Genomic DNA, 15,817 nt, shown 5'->3' on the forward strand with positions numbered 1-15,817 from the left:
TTAGATAGTTTTCCTTTAGGAAATAATATTATGGGACATAGCACACAGGGTAGTTTGGGACATATGTGCATGCTTCCGCCAGGAAGATGGAAGGCGAACCAGATGGACCTCTGTCTTTTTTCGTCTCGCATTTATTATGTTCTTATGTTCTTATCTCAACACTGTTGTGTAATTCAGTTGTCTTTCCATTTAGAGGTTTCACTGTAAAATACAAATGCCACATTATCTGAAGCGATAAATGATAGCAAAAGGAACATCTATTAGAACAGGAAAAATCTGCAAACCTATCTTTGGTCCGAGCATCTACCAGATCAGTTGTGTTGAATAGGATGTACTATATCAATCATCAGTTACGTTTTTTAGACTTTATAGAATTTAAAGGGACTAAAAAGAGTAACTATAATTTTTTTTGTCACATTTATTTCTCAGGTCTCCAGGTTTAATATCATTTTGATTTGAATTCTCTGTGTCTGGTTATTAATGACAACAGATGTGGTATGCTGAGGTGAATAGCTATATTGTATAGGAAATCATGCTAAAGGTAATTTGTTCCAAAATCAGGAAAGCAGGAGTGTTCTTTGTTACCTTAGTTACCTACCTAGCAAAGATCAACAAGAATTTTGTCCCTGGAACTAAACTAGTTCTCAATGAGCTTTTAAAGTGTTTAATTTCCATTAGGGATTAGAGCCTCAACTGACTAACTCTCAAAGCTGCATACTAAGTAAATTGGTTCTTAGTCAGAATCTTCACTGTCAGGAAGTAATGAAAATTTTATTCATCTCCCATTATAATGCAATCAAATAGCCAGACACAGCTGATAAACTGGGCCCCGAGAGACGCTTGGGTATGATTTATGTCTCACAAAGGTTGACCCATTGACTTTTGAGCAGAAAAGTTGCAAATGAATTATGGTCGCTCAGTGAGTAAGGATTTAATAATATTCCAGCAGGCATCAGAATGTATTAAAACAACATGACCATTTTGAGCATCTTGGTTGGAAGTGTGGCCACTTTCAATGTGTGCGTAGTGTTGCCATCTTTATTTTGGAATGACCCCTGCCCACTCTCTGCAGGCGCAGGCAGCAATGGCTCATGGCAGTGTGAGCAGAAAAAACATAATGGACAAGAGGATGATGGAGACACTGCCTGCTCCCAGTTTGCCCATTTTAAAAATTGCAGTTGTATAATTTTGTTCGTATCATTAACGATTGTTCCACATGGTGTAAAAAATGCATTGTCTTCCTATTCCTGCCTGTGAGGTGGCCATCGGAGAGTGAGAGAGAGTACATCAATCATCTGTTTTCGTGACAACTTAATCCTGTAGCTCAGTGGTTAGAACACTCACCTCACAAGCGAGAGGTGGGTTCTATTCCCGGCAGGGTGAAATGTTGGCCAAGTTTACTTACTCCACATGTCTCTGTTTACCTCACATAGGAACCCAGTTGTTGGTCAATTGGCGGATCGCTTTTCTGGGAATAATAATCCTTAACAAAAAACGATAAAAATTTGGTCACTCAATCCACGACTGTTTGTGGGACACTGTTGTGTGCAATTAGCTGCCGTGTTTTGCCCACAAATATACAGTCAATTCACTTTACAGTATATTCTGTGAAGCGCTTTGCAACATCTCGAAGACGTGAAAAGCGCTACATCAAATGCAAGGATTATTATTATTATTAAATCAGTGGCATCTTCTACCAGTTTCAAGCATATCTGTTATTGACCGAAAAACGTCCGCTGTAGTATCTTAACCTAAACCCCTTTTTTAGTTAAGTAGGTAGTATGTAAAGAATTTTGTCCCCACCTAATATTTGTCAGTGGATGTTGTATTGTCATGGAAAATTCTACACTAGTTTCACAAAGAAAGGAGACCATATTGATTGCATCAACAATGCAGAAGCAGGAAAAGAATATTAACTTGGTCAACTATCATCCCCATCCCTCACCACTGAAAGGTAAATCTTCCCCATCTTTCTATCATTTCCAACATTCCCGTTTTGATTTTCAGTTCTCAATTGATCGTTAAATGTTTGTTTCATTTTGCAGTTTTAGAATTCTTTATCCTGTCCACAATCCACATAAAAGAAAGTGCGCTGGCACTATCTCTGTTTAAATGAGCACATTTCTGGACACAACTGTAGTTCAGAACAATGGAAAGATTTTATGGATTGAAAATACAATGCTTCCTTCTGAACTGTGGTCTCTGAATACTTTAAAAACAAATCTGAATTTGTTGGATTACCGATAGGTTATATGGAAAGTATCCAGTTTGAATAAGGTACAGAAGCGTGCATTCCTTAAGCTACTTTTTTTAATGATGGGAATGATTCTTTTTTTATACCATATGTAGAATATTTATACAAATTAACGTCTTAAATGCTAGCTGCCTCATATTGGAAAATTGTCAATTTAGTTCTCCAGGAAAGAGATGGATGGTAGTAACAATTATGTGATAACTTTAATCCTTTCTTTGTTGGTTTTAACTGATGTCTGTTCATCATCCAATTTCTATAAAAAACATTTTTGTGTGGTACTAGTATTCTCGTGTGGTCAGACTACACAAATGTATCTTTTACTTTCTTAGCATTTATCAAGATCCTGGAACAGTAATGACAGCAATCCATCTTGTTTTATTTTTAGTTTCCTACTGTACAAGGTTTTACTCATTGTGCAGCCATCATCCTGCTTTGAGTTTGGAGAGCTCCAACAGGAAGGAAAGGGTCTGAAAGTGTGTGAGAAATCAGGAGAAAACTTGTTTGGAGATTTGCATTAGGTATGAATGGTGCACATATTTTCAGTAAATAGACACTTTATTACCATGGCAACACAAATATTTAAAAGCGTGTTAAAACTAGACTGACCTTTGCAGCAGGTTTTCATGTTAAATATTCAAAACTTGAGGATAAGATTGAAGCGATTCAGCCTTAACTGTATTTCCTTCTGTTTTAGAGAAGTGTATCAACAACAATAATAAGTGTCCTGTAGCTCAGTGGTTAGATCATCGCCTCGCAAGCAACAGACCTGGGTTTGTTTCCCAGCAGGGCAAAACCATGGGCAAGTTTCCTTACTCTACACAGCTGATAATCCCTCAAGAAAAAAAACAATAATAATTTGGTCACTCAATCCACGACTGTTTCTGGGACACTGCTGTGCGCAATTGGCTGCCACATTTTGCCCACAAAATATATACAGTCAATTCACTTTACAGTATATTCTGTGAAGCGCTTTGAGATGTGAAAAGCGATCAAATGCAAGGATTATTATTATTATCATTATTCATAATACATTTGTTTTCTTAAAAACAATACTTTCTTGCCCCATTTATCCTAAAATAATCGTACATTTTATTCTTTTCTAAAACTTGTTTATTTGGGGGATTTTTGAATTACAGAATATCGGTTACATACAATACAAAATTAAAAATTAGGGATTAGAACCCGAGCGGAGTGGGATTGGGATTGCGCAGGCTGGAGGACAGAAAGGGTAGGTCAAAGAGGAGGGTCTTGAGGTGTGCCTTGAAGGAGGTGAGGGAGGGAGCGAGGTAAAGGGAGTTCCAGAGGGTGGGAGCAGAGAGGCTGAAGCCCGATGGTGGGCAGGGCTGGACGTGGGACATGGATCAGGCCGGAGCCTGTTTAGTGGAGAGGTAGGAGGGGGCAAGACCGTGGAGGGCCTTGAGAGCACCTGACTGTGGCCCTTCTTGTGGATCTGTTGTTGATTGATGGCGGAGTCATTCTGGAACCACTGTATCATGGTTCATCAGGTGGGGTGCACAAGAGGTCGATCTGCATTAGACATCCCATGGCTCCTTCTTGAGGAAGGCTCATTTTCAATGAGAGCTCCCATCTGGACTGGAGTTATACTCGAGAGCATTACATGCCATGGAGTGACCATCAGTCTCCCTATCATTGTCTGATTACGCAGGTTGGAGGGATATACAGGGATATACCTGTAGTAGAGTGAGGAGCTGCTCTTATGGCCATCAGGCACATCGGCAACATTTTGGTCCATTGCGTGGGATGATCTGCTCAACATTTCTGGAACTATGTTTTTAAGGTCCAATTCCCTCTTTCTACTAACCCTGATGACTGAGGGTGATGTGAGATGTGTAGTTTTTGTTAATCTCTAACATCACCTGCATCTGGGAGAAAATCTGTCCTGTAAAATGGGACCCTTGGTCGCTATCGACTTGTATGGGTATTCTCCACCTGCAGATCACCTTGTGCAACAACACCCGAGTTGCCATAAGCGCAGTGTTAGCTTTAGTAGTGAAGGGTTCCATCCATTTGGTAAATTTATCAATAATAACCAAACAATGTTGAAACCCCCACCTGGTGCTTGCAGAAGGGGACTGATAAAGTCGATTTGAATGTGAGTCCACGGACCCTGAGGTGGCAGGGGCAGAAGCTAGCAGGGCACGCTGGCCTCTAGGAGGCAGGTTGTGCAGTAGACACACCAAACACCGATGAGTGCCTGCAACAGTATCCAATACCACTGTGGGTCAACACATAGTACCCAGGATGTTCTAGAGCATCAGGGAAGCTGAAACATGGCCCGACACAGGGTGGGAGTGACAAATAGTGAACACTTCCTCCTGTAGGGATGGTGGAATACACACATCATTGGTTTGTCCCGACCAGGGGCATACATCAGTATTGGAGTGGATGATTTGTCAGAGTCAGCCATGATGGTCTCGTGGGCCCATGAGGTAGGCTGTGGAAGGGGTTGTCCAGTTTTATGCCATTCGATTACCGGAGAGTAAAGAGGATACATTGCCTGAAGCGCCACCAAGTCAATGGAGGCAGGAGTAGTGACAGCTGCGAGTTGAGAAGGAAGTTTCAGATGAACAGGAAGTCGGCACCCACACCTCTGCTTTCCTTTCAGCATACTTTGCAGCATGATCTGCAGCAGAGTTCCCTTGTGCATGGGGGTCAGTGGACCTTTCATGACCTTTGACCTTGCCTAGAAAGAGCGGAGCCTCTTGGTCAAGGAGTGACTGCCATGTATCCATCAGTAGTGCCCTGTGGGTCAAGGCCTTACCATCCTTGGTGCAGAAATGGTTGGCCTGGTAAAGGGGAAGTAATGTCACAGTGTTCACGACGTAGGCACTGTCAGACCATATGTTCGTAGGAGTATCACGGGGACGAATGATGGCTTCTTGAAAGGCGTTCGGCGTACTGTGACGAATGTGGATGGCATTGGTAGAAGACCTCTTTGTCAGGGGGAATAAGAACCGCAAAGCTGGGTATGGTTTCCTGTGTTCGTGGATTGATGAACCATCAATATACACCATCTGTCCATCAGGAATGCTCTTATGACACAGTAATCGGTGATGGAACTGGATTGGAGGCAGTGGTTAATTCATCATATGTGGTAGGAGTGTGGTCTGTTGTGCCACCACCTCCAAGTCTCTCTACTAATAGCAGAAACCAGTGGTTCAGTTGTTGCGATGATACCAAAGTGTCACCTGGTTTAAGTAGAAGATTCAGTGGGGTGTGGGGAGAGTGCAGAACCACATGCTGTAATCCTGTAATGAAGGCAAAGTGTTTCACCGCCCAGTATGTAGCGAGGAGATGCTTTTTGCAGACATCGAAAGATTTCTCCACGCCAGTCAGGATTTGGGAGGCGAAAGCAATAGGTGTCAATCTGTCATTAACAATCTGGCACAGCACAGCAGACAGGCTTTCTGAAGAGGCCACCACTTCCAGATGAAAAGGAGAGGTGGGGTCGGGAGAAATCAAACAAGTTGCCTGAACCACAGCCTACTTGAGTGCCGTCACAGTCTGCGTGTGGTCCTCTGTCCAGGCTGCTTGCACCTTGTCTCCCGGCCCTTTGTGTTCGTCAGGACTGAGATCCTGGTTGCTGAGTGTAAAATCCAGGAAGGTAATAATAATAATAATAATAATAATCCTTGCATTTGATATAGCGCTTTTCGGTCACAAATGACATACTGGTCAGTATGTCATTTGTGACCTTGACCAGAGCAGTTTCCATTCTGTGGGCAGCACGGAAACCCGATTGGAGGGGCTCATGCAGGGAGTGGGAGGAGAGGAAAGAGCGAAGCTGGGAGGCGACATCTCTCTCAAGGACCTTAGGTAGAAAAGGGAGTTGGGAGATGGGCTGGTAGCTGGATAGCTGTGATGGGTCAACGGATGGTTTCTTCAAGATGGGGTGTTTTGAAGGGGGTAGGACCAGTGCCAGATGACAGGGATGTCGGCGAATAGTGGGGCAAGGAGGTGGAGCTGGAATTTAAGGAGAGTGATGGACCAGGGAGCAGGTGGTGGGCTTCATGGAGGATGTGGTGGTGATGACAGAGGAGGGAGTGACAGGTTCAAAGGTGTGGAAGGAGGGATGGGTAGTGGTCGGAGTGTGTGGGGGAGTAGGGAGGGAGTGGAAGTTGGGAGAGCAGTGGCAGCTGAGCAGATTTCCTCGATTTTGGACTCAAGTAAGTCCAGCATTTCCTCGCAGTGAGAGTCAGAGGAAAGAATCTGCGAGGTGTGGCGGAGAGGACGGAGGAACCGGTTGGTGGTAGAGAACAGGAGCCTGGCGTTGCCCTTCGCCTCCAGAATTAACCTGGAGTAGAAGGATGATTTGGCCGAGGTGAGAGCGGAGCGGTAGGTTTTGATGTGGTCCAGCCAGATGTGCCGGTGGAACGTTAGGCCAGATTTGGGATCCAATAAATTCCCCATTTGGGAATTCTAAAGCTGAATTTACACTAGAACTCTTTCATAATAATAATCCTTGCATTTGATATAGCGCTTTTCACGTTGGGAGGATAATAATAATAATAATAATAATCCTTGCATTTGATATAGCGCTTTTCACGTCGGGAGGACGTCCCAAAGCGCTTCACAGAACACACTGTAAAGTGAATTGACTGCATATTTGTGGGCGAACGCGGCAGCCAATTGTGCACAGCAATGTCCCACAAACAGTCGTAGATTGAAAATGACCAATTTATTATTATTTTTTTGGAGGGATTATTATTAGGCTCTGTGTGGAGTAAGGAAACTTGCCCAAGGTTTGGCCCTCTGCCTGGAATTGAACTCAGGTCTCTCACTTGCAAAGCGAGTGCTCTAACCACTGAGCTACAGGACTCCAAGGTAACAATGGATCTGAGTAGCTGGGCTTTCCTCGGGTTGATTTTCAGCCCAGCCTGATGCAGGCGATGAACCATATCAGACAAAATCTCTAAATACATCTGCCGATTGGGAGTTGCTATCAAGATGTCATCAACGTACTGGAACACAGACTCCAGATGGACGCATCCTTCCAACACAGCTGCCAGCCTTTTTGAAAATTGAAAAATGGTGGGAGCATTGTGGAACCCTTGTGGTCCAAGTGCACTGTTGGTTGGTAAAAGTGAAGGTAAATTTGTACTGATCTACTGGGGCCAAAGGTATGCTCCAAAACCCGTTGGATATGTCAAGAGTGGAATAGAGGCGAGTGGGTACGAGGGAGGCTTGTGAGCAGGGTAGGTGAGTCACTGACTACCGGGGCGCAGGATGGGGTGACTTTGTTTAGGTGACAAGAATCTACAGTTAAACACCAGCTACGGTCAGGTTTGCGGGCAGATAGGCCAAATAGAGGAGTTTACTGTAAAAGAACCTTTGTGAATTGCACACTCCCTAATAAGGAATCGATAGTAGGTGCTACGTAAAGGTAGCTGTCTTTTGGAATCAGACACTGTCGATGATACTCTGGAGTATCTAACCTTCCGCAATCATACTTATACTTATACGCAGCCAGTATCGAAGGGCAGTCACTGAAAATTGCAGCAACCTGATCATCAGGGAACACAAGTGCAGGGTGGAATTCAAATTTCTTTATGGCGTAGACCAAGTGGGAATCCCCGATAGGGATATTCCATTATGCCATTCCGGATGGATCCTGCACCCAAAGACATTGGTTAACATAATGAATTGTAATTGCACACTGTAATAACACATCAGAACCCAGTATGCCTTGTTTGGTAAGCATAGTCATTGCGACCGGAGATGTGACAAATAGGCTTCCTTGTGGAAATGAAAGACTACAATGGGTCAAATTCACTCCTCACTGCGTAATCCCATCAAAACCATGTAATGAGTAGAACATCCCAGTAGCGTGCAGGATCGAGTGGGCTGTTCGGAGTGTAGGATAGTGATGTCAGACCCTGTGTCAATTAACATTAACTGGGCTGGGCCTCCATTCACCACCGGTTTGACAAACGGCCAATTATCTAAAGTCGCAACGAAAGGAATGGATTGTTGTTATCGGGGAGACCGGATCCCATCATTGTGAGAATGCCGGTGCTTCACTCAGTTTGAGTGAGGCTCTTGCGGTTGGGAGAGGAGGGGCTGATGCGGATACTTGGCTAAGCTAACTGTGATCTGGGGACTTCTCCTACCGAATTCATTTTGCTGATAGCTTGTGCTAGGAGCTCCTGTATTTGCACACAAGTCGGTGAGGATGCCTGAGGAGACTATTTTGGGGAAATCCGGGCCTGACTATTTGAAATGTAAACAGGGGGTTGATTACTCCTGGGTCCAAAACCCTGAGGGCAATCCTGTGACCAGTGTCTGGTTTGTCCACACGTATAACATTAAGTCGGCACTGTTCCCGAATCTCCCACAGCCTGCCTCTCTGGGCTCCTGTCTCCTCTTACATTTGCCTGACCCCGATAACCCGAATTTTGGTACTGGCGGAATACACGCTCTCCTGGCTGGCACGCCAATCTTTAGTTAAATTGTCAGGCAGTGGTAAGAGTATAATGTTTATTAAATGTAAAAAGATTTTGAAAGTTATTAGAAATTAAATTAAATAGATTAGAAAAACTTCATAACACTAGTAACACAATAATCACATAATACTTATTAATCAACATACATGCAGAACAGACAAAGACACAGCAGAAATCAGCCTTGGAAAGCATCAACAACAACAACTTGGATTTATATAGCGACCTCCACGCCGGATGGCGTATCAGAGTGGTTCACGGTAATGGATCCTGGGGCCGAGCCAGGGGGAGGGGGAGGAAGGTGACCAAAGGAGCGGTCGAAAATAAAGGTCTTCAGCCGAGACCTGAAAGTGGGAAGAGAGGAGGGAGGCGAAGGGAGTGAGGAAGGGAGTTCCAGAGCCTCGGGGCGTAGTGACTGAGGGCCGCGAATGGTGGAGCGGAATTAACAGTAGGATTAACTGTGATAATTAAATCCCCATCTACACTTGCTTGGACCAACTATTTCTAAGCTGAATATTGCTAATGCCTCTATATCTATCTTGACAGAACTGAAACCATATTACCCGTTCTAGGAGTTCACGTTCTGGACACCAGCAGCAGCAGTGAAATGGATCCCAGGTCTTCTCTCGACTGTTGTTGAACCCACTCTTGTTCCTACTTTTAAATCTTTTAGCAGCGTCTGGACAATGACAAGGTCTTTCCCTGTGTCCCTGTTATTTGTCCCAGCCTCTCCAGACTCCTGACCCCTGGTCTTTTTAGCGGAATGCTCTTAACTCAGCATTCCTTACACTTTACCTGTGACTCCTGCACTCATCTAAATAGAATCCTTTTAATTCAACATTCCTTATTCTTCTTCTCTCGGCCACCTTTGTCCAGCTCTAACTCACTTTTTCCGCCTTATCTGATCTAACACATGCTTTTTTTGTTCATGTTGTGCACATGTTGTCCACTCTAACCTAATCTCCTTGTTCCAGCTTCTTCACTCTTTGCGATATGTTGGATCTTGGAAATGCCTCAACCATTACTTGGACTGATTACTTTGCTCTGTTCGTTGTTTCACACCCTGATAGCATCTCGTACAAACCAGTCCATCCCGTCTTTCTGACCAAAGCCGATTCTGTGGTCTTACAGTTGGAAAGTAAATTACATTTTAAATAACACAACACTTATACCTTATTGATACATATATATGTTAGTAAATGGACAACCACATCATGAGCCCTACTCTAAAATAAGCTTAATAGTTTGTTAACAATCCACTCCTAATATATTTATTTGCAATCATGCGACATGATAACTAAACATAAAATAACCTTAAATGATCTGACTAAACCTAACACCGTGGAGGGCCTTGAAGGTGAGGAGGAGGATTTTTAACTTGATCTTGTGAGGTTTGAGGAGCCAGTGGAGCTGGGCGAGGCCGGTTGTGATGGGGTCATGGAACCTGGTGAGCAAACTGAAGAGTTCTGGATGATCCGAAACTTGTGGAGGGAAGAGTTAGGAAGACTGACAAGCAAGGAGTTGGCATAGTCGATCCTAGATGTAATGATGGCATGTACAACAACAACAACAACAAAATAGTGCCTTTCACGTTGGGAGGACGTCTCAAGGCGCTGACATGAGGGTTTCAGTGGCCTGAGGGGTGAGGCAGTGTCGGAATCGGGCAATGTTGCGGAGGTGGGGGATGACAGAGTGGGTCATGGCATGGATGTGGGGGAGAAAGAACAAGACGCCTAGGTTCCTGACTGGCTCGGTGAGGTGGAGTGTTCATCCGTGGATGCGGATCCTACCAGTGTCTCAGGTGCCTTAACTGCACAAAACCAATCAGGAGAGTCTTGGTCTTACTGACGTCCAACTGTAGAAAGTTAGCTCTCATCCAGGATTTGATGTCTGACAGGCAGTCTGGCGGGACAGCAGTGGTCCTGGATTCGAGGGTGGAGGCAAAAAGATAGAATACAATATGTAGTTAAGACATCTGGAGTAATAATACAAATATATAAACAAAGGTAAACATGAATACAGCAGAATAGCGATATTACAACGATAAAAGGTAGAAATGCTCATTGCTATTTGGCAAAACTGAGGCAAGAATAAGACGAAAACAGCAGAAACAGTAACAAGAACAGTATAAGATCACGTGAACGAAGATGAGAGGTAATACGTTGGCATTCATGACTTAGATTAGGTTGAGAACATTATTACAGGTCTATTCGGGGCAAATATTGGCGGGGCATTTGGAATCAGGACATGTTCTGACAGTTACGCTTGGAAGTGTGTCAAGCATGATCATTAGAACTGTGAAGGATCAGTTCTGGCTGTGTGCTCTGTGGTTTTCAATCACCTGATCATCTCCCACAAGCAGACCCTAATTAAACCCAGACTTTTTAAAAATAAAATTTACTGAACCAATTACTTCCACTCCCACTGCTCAGAAAACATTATTGTGTTGTTCTGGGAAGTGGGTTGGCAATCAGCCTGTTGTGTCTTGTACCAGCAATGAACTCCCCACAAGCAATGACATCTAGCACCAATTCCACTGTAAAGTTTCAACTAAATGCAATTTATTGCAGTTTGTCTAAACCAAATGTGTTGTTTTGTTGTTGAGACCTTTAATTCAACAGATGCCTCACATTTTAAGAAGAATTACAATTGCTGTCAAAATTGACCTTTAAATTTTGTTATAATAAAAACATTATATGTATTAGAACTTCTATGTAGTTTTGTGATTAATTGTAACATTTCCTGCTTCTTTTAAGCATCTGGACTCTGCCACTGTCAAGCACTCTAGGACGCACCTTGCGTGAGGGGTGCTATATGTTGTTTTTACATGTTTTTGATGAGAATGCCATCAGCATATTTCATGTTTCATTCCATAAGGGGAACAAAAGCTTAGTTGATAATATGAATAAGTGCAACATCTTTTGAACTGGACCCCTGAAATCCCTTTGTTCATCTACACTTTAGTACTTTCTCATTTAAAATATATTCCATTGCTTTTCCTGTTTCCAAAGTGCTGTACCTCACACCTTGCTACATTGAAAACTCAACCTGCCACAGTTCTACCCACTTGCTTAGTCTGTCTACTCACCTTGGCAATGTTCTGCTCTTTACTTATTAAAGGTTAAACAGGTCACAATGTACTTCAGGGAAAATGAAGGTTTAGCCTCAGTAAGGCCCAGAAAATGTAAAATATGATGCACTGCAGTTTATTTTTAATATTTCACGCTATTAATCTTTTGGGAATAATTCCATTGACGACTGAAGTGACAATGGAACTTGGCTAAACGTTAACAGGAACCAGGTGTCTCTCCTGTTAAAACAAGTTGAACAGGAAGCTGGAAGGTTACAAAATGGAGACGATTTAATTCCCCGTGTGAGAAAATAATTGTGACTGTTTGTATGTTGGTTCATCTTCAGATCTGAGTTGAATGTGGACAAGACGGAAGCCATACGCCTTGGCTCCCATTAACGTCTTCACTCCTGCGGATCTAAACTCCTCAACTTCCCTGGGCTCTACCTCAGACTCACCAAACCAGTGCACAACCTAGACATCCGGTTCGACCCCAGCTGCCCTTCCTCCCCCACATCCAATCCCTGACCAGAACTGTATTCTAATGCCCGTGTCCGACCGTATCTTACCCCAAATGCAGCCGAAACCCATGTGTGTGCATTTGTCACCTCCCACCTGGATTACTCTTTGCACTCCTCGCTGGTCTCCCCAGCTCCACCATTCACAAGATCCAAGTCATTCAAACATTGCCGCCCTCATACTGACCTGGAGCAAACTCCGTCCCCACATCTCACCAGTTCTGGCCCAGGCTCCATTGGCTCCCCATCACCCAACGGATCAACTTCAAGATCCTCACTCTCGTGTTCAAATCCATTCACCTCCCTGGCACCTCCCTATCTCACCGACCTCCTCACTCCCCAATCCACCACTCTGCGCCTCCGCTCAACTGGCATCAGCCTCCACCAGTGGAGGCTGTGCTTTCAGTCACTACGCCCCAAAACTCTGGAACACTCCCTCAATCCCTCCGCCTTGCCCTCTTTCTTCGCTCTTTCAAGTCCTGCCTGAAAACTTTCCTCTTCGAGGGTGCCTATGGCTACCTCCCCCCGGCTCGGAGTCAGGCTACGCCACTGTTAAACGCTCTGAGACGCTATATATGCATGTAGTTGTTGTTGATGCTTTGGACATTTGCATTGCATTCATTTCCAGCGTCACTAAACAAGCTGGACTGTGAATAGCTTTAGGAAATCATTTCTTTTAAAAGAGATTTTATTGGAAACACCTGCCTTCATTTTCAATTGTATTTTTGTTTTTAAAAAAACTTTTAAAAAAAGTGCAATGTCTTTTAAATATTAAGATTTACAAATAGCCCTTTTTAAGTCTCCTTTAGGCACCATTTTAATGATCTCAGTTCATGAAGAACATACTTATTTTAAAACAAATAGAGAGGGAATTTGGTCCACAGCAAACTGGGGTATTTTCCTCTCTTGTTAGCATCAATAATTTACAGGTCAATGCTACCTCAGCTTCTGATCTCTGCCCTCTGATCACAGCAATTAAGTCATCTATGCTGCTCCTTCTTGGCCACTACTGCTTTGTTGCACAGCAATTTATCTTCCTGGCTATGCTGTGTTACACAACGTTGGTACTCCAGTGTGTCAAAGTGGTAGGACACAGTATCAGGCTTGTTGTTATTGTTGTTTCCCCTACAGCAGCCTAAATACAACCGTACCCTCAAAGCCAGGTACTGTACTTCCCAACAGAAGCAAGGGAAAACCAATGCATGAGAGATCCCAGGCTCGTCCTATCTGACTCAAAAAGGCATTGACTTCTAACTTGTCCCGCATATAATCGTTTGGAAAACTAGGTTCTATTTCATCGGAAGTATTGAACAAAGAGGCACAAAATGACTTCTTCTGTGAACAAATTGGAGTGTTACAAGCTAAATTTCTCCAGAATAAGCTTGTACTGAGCAAAGGAAAAGGTTCCTAATTAAGTTATCACATTGATTGAACACAGTAAGAATAATCATTCCATTTTGATATAGCACCTTATATTGAAATTTCTCAAAGCACTTCAGTTTACTGTTAAATGTAATGACTGTTTTTATACAAGTAGACGGCAGCCAATTTGCACACAGGAAAGTCCCATCAACAGTCACAAAGTGAGTGAACAATTTTCTTATGAGTGGGGGGAGGGAAGGAAATCTGTTTCTAGCAATGTTTTAATGAGTTACTGAAGGACCAAATAGTTCTGTCAATGAACATGTGGTCTTGAATAATGGAATGTTTTGTTCCATTTATGTCTTTCCTCAGTGACATGGAATGAAACAAACCCAGGACAATATGAGCATTTGTCTTTCAGACAGAATAATCTGAAGTTTTAGTGTTGTTTCTCACTTTTGAAACTGGTTGGGAATGCTTAATGTCTGTGTAGAAAGGAATTGCCTTAGGACAACTTATTAATTAGTGACACACAGTGCTCATTGGTTCTATGTTGGGTAGTATTTTCAAATTGTGTCACTGAGCAACTATTCCAGCTGTCAGCTTGGCTGGGGACCAGTTCCTTGGTGAGCAGGTCAGTAACCTCTGTGCTGTATGACTGAGCAATGAATGTACTTGTTCATGGTTTTAATGTCTGAGTAAAATACTTGGCATTACTAGCTGTGTTGTATTACGATTCTGCTGTGACTCCCAGTTTTCCTGTTTGTTGCTACATGCTCATCTAAGTTGTGGCTTAAACACTCAGTCTCTCATTGAAAAACGGTTATGGGTATGTCCATAATATTTTTATAAAAAATCATAAGACAGTTTTTATTATTCTAGTTACTTATAAACATGTTAAGTGGATCTTAAAATCACACTGGACAAATGATGTGTAATTTAACTCACTGTGTGGATTGTGGTTAATCTACACTGCCTTGCCAGCACAGCATGCTGCAGGAAACGAGGACCAGGATATTCTTGAAGGACAAACAACAGGAAGAACCATGGGATTTTGGATCCTCTTAGAGCTGTGTGGATCAGTTTCATCCTACACATCAATCAGAAAGTCAACATATTTGGGTCTAGTTTTCAATTTTTCGAAAACAAGTTTGTTGCGACTTCCAAGTTCTGAAATTTGCAAATGGTGAGAAAATAAGCAACATATTTTGAAACAATAAAGTTAGCAAAATCACACATCCTCATCTCACAATATTACTCAGCTCAGGTACTCAGGCAATAGTTTGTGCTGAAACACTTAACTGATTCCCTAAAAAGCATGGGCGGTTCCAGATTTTCAGTCAGCACAAATTGGAAATGGTGTGGGGGAGATATGTGTACACACAGCATCAGGAAATTATTTATCAGGAGTTTATCTGACTGGTGCGTTAGCAATTTAACTGCTCGTGCACAGAGGCCATGCCTTTGGCTGATGCATGCATTGCTTTGTGTGAAAATGGATCAAAAAAGTTATGTTCAGTTCTGATGTCTGCCTGGTTTAATGCCAAAACACTTCCAGCAGAGACGTTTCTGGAGGTACAAGATCAGAAAGAGTGCGCTTTAAGGGATTAATTATTAATTATTATTAATTATTATTATTATTAAGGGATATAGGGATAAGGCAGGGTTAGGTTATTAGCTGGAGTTAGATTAAAAGATGAGCCATGATTGAAATGGTGGGGCAGGCTCGAAGGGCCGAATGACCTACTCCTGCTCCTACATGTTATGTTATGTTATGTTTACAGTCTATTTCTGTGAAGCACTTTGAAACATTGAGAAGACGTGAAAAATGCTATATCAAATGCAAGGATTATTATTTATTGATACCTGTAAGGGAATGTAAGATGCTGTCATTACTCACAACTTTTGGGCTTGATGAGCACAACAACGTCCAGAGGCTTTGGCTACAAGCTGTAAGCTCCATCTGTTGAGTACTTGTAAAATTGCTGAAGCCAATCTGATGCAACAGCACATGCCAATGCTTATTCTACATGGTGAGTTTCTGTTCTTGATGGAGCCAATTGGAAGCCAAATGAAGGCAGGAATTGCAAGTTGCTCATTGACATGTCTGTCACCCTGGCTCTGCGTGGCAGCAATGTTCTGTCCAAATGAG

The sequence above is a fragment of the Callorhinchus milii genome, unplaced genomic scaffold, assembly GCF_018977255.1.
Source record: "Callorhinchus milii isolate IMCB2004 unplaced genomic scaffold, IMCB_Cmil_1.0 Scaffold8, whole genome shotgun sequence".
NCBI lineage: Eukaryota > Metazoa > Chordata > Chondrichthyes > Chimaeriformes > Callorhinchidae > Callorhinchus > Callorhinchus milii.